The sequence below is a fragment of the Dysidea avara genome, chromosome 7, assembly GCF_963678975.1.
Source record: "Dysidea avara chromosome 7, odDysAvar1.4, whole genome shotgun sequence".
NCBI classification, from domain to species: Eukaryota; Metazoa; Porifera; class Demospongiae; order Dictyoceratida; family Dysideidae; genus Dysidea; species Dysidea avara.
The window spans coordinates 20,800,236-20,809,251 of NC_089278.1; positions in this window are offsets into that span (position 1 = coordinate 20,800,236).

The following is a 9,016-nucleotide window of genomic DNA, read 5'->3' on the forward strand; positions in this document are numbered from 1 at the left end:
GTACTGCGAAGATGTGTTCGAGACCTTGCTCTGTAACAGTATGGAACAGTGAATTATGTCGATTTAACGTGATGTAAAGCTCGTTGCTGGACCAACGGCGGCACAGAATAAACTCAGCGAGTGGACTCTGAACTCAGTGCTGCGAAGCCGAGTGGGAAGCTGGATAGCAACGCGGACTGACAGGTGCCAGTTACTCTTGCTGACTCTACAGGTATGTTTCCTTTGTATCGTTACATTTGTATTAGCCTCTTCTTGTTATATCCCGGGACGGCTATTACAGTAAACTAGTAATCTACAAGACTCGTTGCTTTCAGTGTACCAGCCCTGTTGTGATTTATCTTCGAAAACTAACAGCCCGAAACTCACGGCGAACACGAGGTCACTTACATGGCAGCCATTTTTTATCACGTGATTGAAACATGCGTACCGAAAACCTATATCAAGACACACGGTAGTGTGTCGTGCGGCCCAAGAAGCTGGCGCGTAACACCCGTGAGTATATTGACAGGAAGAAAGAAAACGCAATTTTCGCACCTCCGTAGCTCTGTGCATCCTTGATGAAACAAGACGATTTTTGCTGTGGACATTCCCTCCAACTGCAGCACTCCACATTCCAAATTTGAGCGAAATCGCTTCGCGCGTTCCCGAGATATGCGACTTCAAAAATTGGCTCAGTTTCTTCGTTTTTTTTTCTTCTTATTTTTCTTTTTCTTGTCGCACACTTACAAAAACTGCTATAAAACGCGAACGCCATATCCGATTGCCTTGAAATTTGGCACACAGAAGGGGGGTATAAAGGCGCATCTCGGTACCAACTTTGGCTGGAATACGATAAACAGGCAAAGAGTTATGAGCGATTATTCACGAAAAATAACACCAATATGTTGTCACGCCTACAGGGTAAACCGCATATGGGAAGAAGCTGAAAATCGGTGGGTGAATAGGTTAACTATTGAACCTCAAACCTTTTGTGGTTTGAAAGAAATCGAGCTAAAAAACAGGAAGATACAACGAAAAAACCAACAGTGTGTAACAATTACGCAATCGAGATTGGCTAATAAAAAAACCACTACTTGCCACGCCTACCAGATAAACCGCTTGGGGTAATGCTTTGAAAATCGTTGTACAGATGGAGTAATCATCTTAGAAAGGCTCATCAATGGTGTAGAAGAATCAGACTTAAAGCCACGGAGTTATAACACGAAATCCAACTTGGTGCAGCAAGTGCGAGATCGAGATACTCTAATAGAGCAGTCATCCTAATAGAGCAGTCACCCTGAAGAGAATTCAAGAGATCAGCTAGAAACAAGAAACCTGTATAGAGATCAGCTACACACAAGTCACCCTGTAGAGAGATCAGCTAGAAGAAGTTACCTTGTAGGGAGTTCATGCAACTATGGAAAGGGATAGTTCAGCTAGAAAAAATCACCTTGTAGAATTCAGCTACAAAGAAACCACCATGTAGAGAGTTCAGCTACAAACAAATCGCCCTGTGGAGAGATCAATAGAAGAAGTTACCTTGCAGAGAGTTCAGCTACAAAGAAACCATCATGTAGAGAGTTCAGCTACAAACAAATCTCCCTGTAGAGAGATTAGCTAGAAGAAGTTACCTTGTAGAGAGTTCAGCTACAAAGAAACCATCATGTAGAGAGTTCAGCTGCAAACAAATCTCCCTGTAGAGAGATCAGCTAGAAGAAGTTACCTTGTAGAGAGTTCAGCTTCAAACAAATCACCCTGTAGAAAGATCAGCTAGAAGAGGTCACCTTGTAGAGAGTTCAGCTACAAAGAAACCATCATGTAGAGAGTTCAGCTGCAAAGAAATCACCACTGCCCAAATTTCAAGGCAATAGCTCTTTCCAATCAGAAGTTATCAATTGTCAAAGTTGGCAAATTGGATGTGTGGAAGGCCCCTTTTCACAAATCCGGTCACATATGTATTATATATATAATTGTACATCTACTGATAAAATATTTAAAGTACGTACATCTACTTCATGTTTTCTTCTTCCTGTAGTAAAGAAAAAAAACATAGGTTTAAAAAGTCCCAAAGCTGGCCATAGGCTGGCTTTGGGGTATACAAATACAAAAAGAAATGAAATCTAATCCAAAACAGCCAAGCTGTAAAAAAAGTGTGCGGCCCTCAGAAAGGCTATGGTGAAAAAAGATGTGAAATCCAAGGTGGCGGCCAAGAAATGGCTGTGATGGTAGGTTAATGGTAAAAATTTTAATAACGACAATTCAGGTGAATTTTTGTGCCGCTTCACAAAATTTACCTGAATTGTCATTATTAAAATTTTTACCATTAACCTACCATCACAGCCATTTCTTGGCCGCCACCTTGGATTTCACATCTTTTTTCACCATAGCCTTTCTGAGGGCCGCACACTTTTTTTACAGCTTGGCTGTTTTGGATTAGATCCTAATTACACTAACAAAGTTAAACCTATAATAAATACAAATCAATTCTAACACACTCCCCCTGTTTGGTCACAGATGGGAGCAAACACTGTCAATGTCCAGTCCAGGTTCTTCGTGTCTGTTCCCCCCTGATTGCAGCTTGTCTACGCGGCCTGGAATTGTCATCCTGTTGAGGGACTTCAGTATCATTTGCACCTTCAGCCATTTTATCCGAATCATTAACAAGCGAGCCATCTGTTACAACTGTGGGAGGAACATCAGATTGAATTTCTTCTGAACAAGCAACCTCAATGGGAATTAGATGACGTGTGCTCCTCTTCAATATCTTGGGGGGTCCACTTCCTGTTGACACATTAATTAAAGCTGCTCTAGCAATTCCATCTGATCCCTTTAGAAGCTCAATTACCTTAGCAAATTTCCAAAAAGCTCTTTTAATATGTTCGTCCTTTAATATTACAACATCTCCAACTCGAACAGAAGAGCCTGATCCACTGAGCTTACTTGTCCGTACTTCACGTAGACTAAGTAGATAGTCTTTCCTCCAACTGTTTATTATCTGATTGAGTACGTGCTTGTGATTCCTTGACCTTCTTGTCAGAGCAGCATTAGTACTAACAACTTCATAGTGTCCTGCACATGGGGAAACAGCCATCCGTCGCCCATACAGTAAATGTGATGGGGTCAAGGCATAACTCACCCCTTCGTTGTCATCATATACGAAGGTCAAAGGACGACAATTAATCACAGACTCCACTTCGATAAGGATGGTGTTCAGTTCATCATATCGCAAATTTGACCTTCCTATTATCTTCCTCAGGGGTCTCTTCACTGTTTGTACCATCCGTTCATAAAAGTCTCCCCACCAAGGGGACTTGGCCACAATAAATTTCCAAGTGGTACGCTGGTTACTCAAGTACTGCAACACCTCAGCAGCTCGACAAATCGAACTGATTTCTCTTGATGAAGACTTAAAGGTCTTTGCGTTGTCTGAGATTAAAGTAGCTGGCAAGCCACGCCTACCAACAAACCTACGAAACGCCAGCAAAAAAGTGTCGACATTAAGAGAACGAGTAAGCTCCAAGTGAATTGCACGGGTAGATGCGCACGTGAACAAACAAATGTAGACTTTGGAAGAAACGTCTGAATTTCTTAACTCTCGAACATACAAAGGGCCTGCAAAGTCTAGCCCGGTGTGAGTAAAGGGAGGACTGTCTGATACTCTGAACTCTGGAAGATCAGGAGAGGGCTGCAAGCCATAAGGAGGACCTTCCATCCTTTTACACATTACACATCTTCTTATGATTCCTTTAACCAACTGCCTACCCTTCAAGATCCAGTACCTCTCGCGTGTGGCTACAAGAGTAGTATTCACTCCCCCATGCTTCACTCGACTATGTACCTCCATCACAAGTAGCTTGACGAATGGGTGCTTGGTGGGTAACAAAATAGGGTGCCTCTCAGTCGCAGCTAATAATGCATTGCCAAGTCTCCCCTTGCACTTCAGAATTTGTTTATCTAGATAGAGACCAAATTGTTCAACATACAATGGCTTACCATGAACAGAGTTGCTCTTCAAGTACTTAATCTCATTCTCAAAGGCCTCCCCTTGAATGGAACGAATCCATAGTGTTTCAGCCCTCTCCAACTCTGCTGCCTCCAACTCAGAATCATTACTATATTGTACATTGAGAGCCTTGAGTGGAGTACCCTTACATGTTTCTATAAATCTCAGTACTCGAGCAGTAACCCTGAGTAATACACTCCATTTGCTGAATTTCTGGCAGTCAATTATATTGTTCAGGTTTAGCAAGCCATTGCAAGCAACAGTAGTCAACACATGTGTTGTATCTTGAGCCGGGTTCTTGGCCAGTTCAGCAAGAGTATGATCATTAGGTTGAGGGTTGATAAGTTCAGGCCACTCACTCTCTGAGGACTTCAAATATGGTGGGCCTCCCCACCATAGGGCAGAATCCAACAACTTCTGAGCCCCTAATCCTCGAGATGGAAGATCAGCGGGGTTAAGAACTCCTGGACAATGCTTCCACTGACTTGGTGAGGTATGAGAACGAATTTCAGCAACTCTTCTTGAAACATACTGCTTCCATGGTCTGTGATTTTTAATCCAAAATAGAGCTGCAGTCGAATCAACCCAGTAAGTAGGGGTTAGCTGCATTGGGAGTTTCCCAAGCACGGCGTTTACTAGTCGTGTTAGTATCAAGGCACCTAACAATTCAAGACGCGGAATCGACTGTTTCTTGACCGGCGTCACTCGTGTCTTTGATGCAACCAGGCTAATAGAGATGGTACCATCCATGTAGACATTTCTTAAATACAAAACAGCAGCATAGGCGTGCTCAGAGGCGTCACTGAATCCATGCAGCTCACTGAGACGTAAAACCCTTCCCTTCTGGAAGTAGCATCGTGGTACTCGAGCTCCATTTAAGATACGGAACTCAGACAAAAATTTGTTCCATTCTCTTAAACACTCACCCTCTAACGGCTGATCCCAATCGGTGCATTGACAACACAATGTCTGAAACAAAATTTTTAACTTGACCACAAAGGGGCTAAGTATACCCAAGGGGTCAAATATACTTGCCGTGACCTTCAACAATGATCTTCTGCTTGGAGGAAATTTGCTTGCTTGGTCAGTCAATTCTAAGAAATTGAAATGAAGCTCATCTGAACAGCTGTCCCAACCCACCCCAAGCAACTTGGACTGAGGGTCACCACTCCCAACAATAAACTGAAGTGACTTATCTCCTCCACTCGACTGGCCTGGAGTAGCATCAGTACATGAACTAGATTCAGCATTGATAATCCTTGATATCAATTCTGGTGAATTTGAAGCCCATTTTCTCAAGTTGAAGCCTCCTTCAACCATAACATTCTTGGCAACCACGTAGGTATTAAAGACCTCCTCAACAGTGGCTCCCCCAGAGATAAAATCGTCGACATAAAATGAGTTCTTAATAGACTGAATTAGTTGAGGATATTGAGACTGATAGTTATCAAGATGTTTCGATATGACTGAACCCAAAATAGCTGGGGAAGGACGTAGACCAAAAACCAGCCGAGCAAATCGCAATGTAATAATATCACTAGCAGCATCAAGAGGGTCCGTAAACCATAAGAAACGTAAAACATCTCGATCTTGGGGTGCAATAGATACCATTAAAAAGGCTTGCTCAATGTCTGCAGTTACTGCTATCGTCTGCCAACGGAACTTCACAAGGACATCAAATAGTCGAGGAATCATATTTGGGCCTGTCTTAAGGAAATCATTCAGCGATAAAGGATCCATTCTAGTCTTTGCTGAACCATCATATACCACTCTTAGTTTAGTGGTCTGCTTGTCCTGACGTATTACCCCATGGTGAGGGAGGTAATGTACTGTGTTACTTGTTGCCGTAGCTACTCGTGAATCATCAGGGACTAACTCAACTATTCCCTTACTTATTTGGTCTTGGATAATTGTGTGATACCTCTCGAGGAGCTCAGGTGATTTCAATAATCGAGAATGAAGATGCCGCAATCGACCCAAGCAAAGGTCAAAGTGATCAGGAATAGATGGACCAGATTCCCTCCAAGGCAGGTTTACTTCATAGCGGCTATGGCAAAACTTCAATCCGACTAGAAAACCATCTTCGTCAGCCAAATCCTGGGAATCATCTAATACTCCAATTGATTCGGTGTCCCAAAAACTCCTTAAAGTGTTGACAAGGTCATCATTCTTACTTACTTTCACTAAGTCATCACAGTTCACTATTACATTACAATGTGTGAAGTTCACAGTATCACTATTGCCTGAGGGTCCCGAAAGGAGCCAACCCAACCTGCTATTCACTGCTACCGGACCATGGTTACCGACGATTGTCTCTCCTGTCACTACAGACCAGTAATAGTCAGATCCAATTAGAATATCAATTTGCTGTGTAGAATCACTGGCATCAGCTAATTGCAACCCTGCAAGGTGACTGAAAGCACTTGGATCAACCAAACGAGGAAGTGGACAGCAGATAACAGGTGAGGTGTAGGCTGTAATGTTGAAGGTTTCATTACTATACGGACTCTGAATGGGGACCTTGATAATGTCACACGGGTTCGCCACAAATGAGGAACTACCAAAGGTATTAACGCGTAATTTCTCTCTTCGGATTGACTTCAGCCCTAGACGTTCTTGCAATGACTTAGTGACATAAGACAGTTGGCTACCACCATCTAAAAGTATTCTTATTGGGACTCTCTTGGTCTCTCCCACAGCAATGGCTCGTGCAGTTTGCAAGAGTACAACCCCCTTGCCAGTACTGGCCTTGTTAGAGTTAGTCGTACTTGTGACACCTTCGATACTTGTATCAACAGTTGACTTGTCAGTTAAGCGTAAATCAGTACCACCACTGCCAGTGTTCACTGCAGGGGGTGCCCGTTCACATATTGATTGGTGGTGCCGACGGTGACAGTGTCTACAGGTCCTCTGGTTATTGCATTCCTTTGACTTATGTTTAGCCCTTAAGCAATTAAAACAACGACCAGCCTTCAGAAGTATGTCTTTACGATCCCTTACACTGGTTACTGTAGAACAAGAAGCTGAGTAGTGTTCACCATTACAATAAACACAATGCATCCCGTAATTATTGGCAATCACAGAGCTTATGATAAGAATTCTCTGTTGTCCTGCCACAATGTCCTGGCAAACCAAAATTGGCCGGACAATTGTTCAAATTGACTGGACATGTGGAAGATGAATGCCCAATATGTCTACTGTAGCATAGCAAATTAACATTATAGTGGTAAGATGTCACATGACTTACTGCAGCTGTTATGTAGTTACTGTACACCAGAGGGTTGGCATTGGTACATTTGTGGCCACTCCCTTGGGTTGTAAGAATGTATACTATCTCCTGGCAACCAAGTGACTGTTATTGTTGATAGCATGCCAGCTCAGCCCTTAGGCTCCTTCCTTGTGCTTTGATGGGACACTGTGTCCGGACAAATTGCATTATGGTCAGACATCTATGCAATTTGACCGGATTTTGTCCGGTGTCCGGACGTTATCATAAGCTCTGCAATCAATGCACTACCCGTGGAAGAGGGTTCACGCCGCGGTGGCTGGGCAACAGGGTTCTTCATCGTACTAATGGTAGACCCTTCGCTCACTTCCCTAGCCTCTACTTCCTGTTTCAAAATGTCAAGTAAGGGGTTGATCTTCCAAGCATTTCTACCGGCTTCACGGGCAATTCTTAAACGAATCTCATCTGGTAGTTTAGTCATTATGACTGGAATCAAGAAGCTTCCATACTGGTCCGACGTAACTCCTAGTGCCTCTAAGCCTCGAATGTTGACCATTATCTTGTCATATACTGTACGAAGTGCACCAGAGCGATCACTTGTGCAATTAGGAATTTTAATTAACCCTTCCATATGAGAACATATTATTTGTTGGGGGTCCCCAAATCTTTCTCTTAGCATACCAATGGCAGTGTCATAATGGTCATCAGTCAATGTAAGCCCCTGAATACACTTTAAGGCTGTGCCTTCTAACAATGAATTTAAGTAATTAAACTTATCCACCTTCGATAATTCTGTATTCTCATGGACAGCCGATTTGAAAGAATCCCAGAATGCTGGCCAATTCTTGACATCACCCTTAAATCTGGGAAGTTGCAATCTAGGCAGTCGAGGTTTTGCCACGGCAATAGAAGAAGGGGGTGGCAATGAAGCATGCAACATGGGTGACACGGGAGTGCTAGTAACCGGAGTAACTACTGTTAACTTCTCCTCAATCTTCTGCTTACAACTAATTATAATAGCAGTGACTGCTTCCGATTCTTCAAGTTCATTAACAATAGCATCCAATTCACAACGAGTGAGAATCTCCTTGTCCATGTCACTCAACAAATTCAACTTGACATCCAGTTGCTGTTTAATCACACTAAGTCTGATCCGTTGCGTTGAGTCTAAAGGGTCCGCTTTATTAGTAATTTCCTCAGCTTCACGAACAAGCTTTGTGACGACACCACGATGGCCTCCACGTATAGCACGCGATCTCTCATCAGACATAGTATTACCAGGCGAATCTCTAAACGAAAAACACACACACAAAAAAACAGCACTAATTAAATGTAGTCAGGCTTGCCTTTACTGGTACCGTTAGATTAGAGTTCGCCACGGTACAACAGCGTTTTAGCAGGTGGTTCAGAAGATTGATTGTGGCAAAGGCAGCCTTAAATGACGAAGGAATCTTCTACACAAAGTGTTCTGAAGTCGGTTCAGCAGGAGTCTCATCAAAAGTCGAATCGCCTATCAACTTCCTCCGGGCTGCTTCTAGTTGAAGTCGTACAGCAGTTAATCCTACTCGAGCCCCACGTTGGGCGCCAGATGTTGTGATTTATCTTCGAAAACTAACAGCCCGAAACTCACGACGAACACGAGGTCACTTACATGGCAGCCATTTTTTATCACGTGATTGAAACATGCGTACCGAAAACCTATATCCTAATTACACTAACAAAGTTAAACCTATAATAAATACAAATCAATTCTAACAAGCCCATACCACCATAGATAAAATACGCGCCATAATGCCACCTCAGAGTAC